A 456-nucleotide genomic window follows, 5' to 3' on the forward strand; every position below is an offset into this window, starting at 1 on the left:
GTGGGGACCTACAAGTGGGGACCTAGCAGTGACCCCTCAGCAAAACCCTATCACAGGGGGTGGGGAAAACAAACATGGCTCCTGCTGACTCCCCTTGTGGATCTCAGTTGGCTCCTTTTTATGGACCTCTTAATGGAGGGAAGGTAATTGTGAACGAAAGGGGCCACATGCTGACCTGACAAGCTCAGGGGAGGCCTGCATGGCAGTCTGAGAGGCCTAACCACAAAGGATGGTCTGAAATTAAACTTCACTCAGAGCAGTTATGGTGGGCAGTTACGTCCTAGACCGGTATCTTCACTGACAAGGTCAACCCATACCTTAACTGAGCCTATCTGTCTCTTTGCATCTATGATAACACACTGTTGAAATGTCTGAGTAACTTGTAACTTCCCTTTTTTTTTTTCTGGACCTCTTGGGGCACAACATAATGTGCTTGGGCACCAGGACAGCTACCAC

This window comes from Myotis davidii, unplaced genomic scaffold, assembly GCF_000327345.1.
Source record: "Myotis davidii unplaced genomic scaffold, ASM32734v1 scaffold125, whole genome shotgun sequence".
Lineage (NCBI taxonomy): Eukaryota > Metazoa > Chordata > Mammalia > Chiroptera > Vespertilionidae > Myotis > Myotis davidii.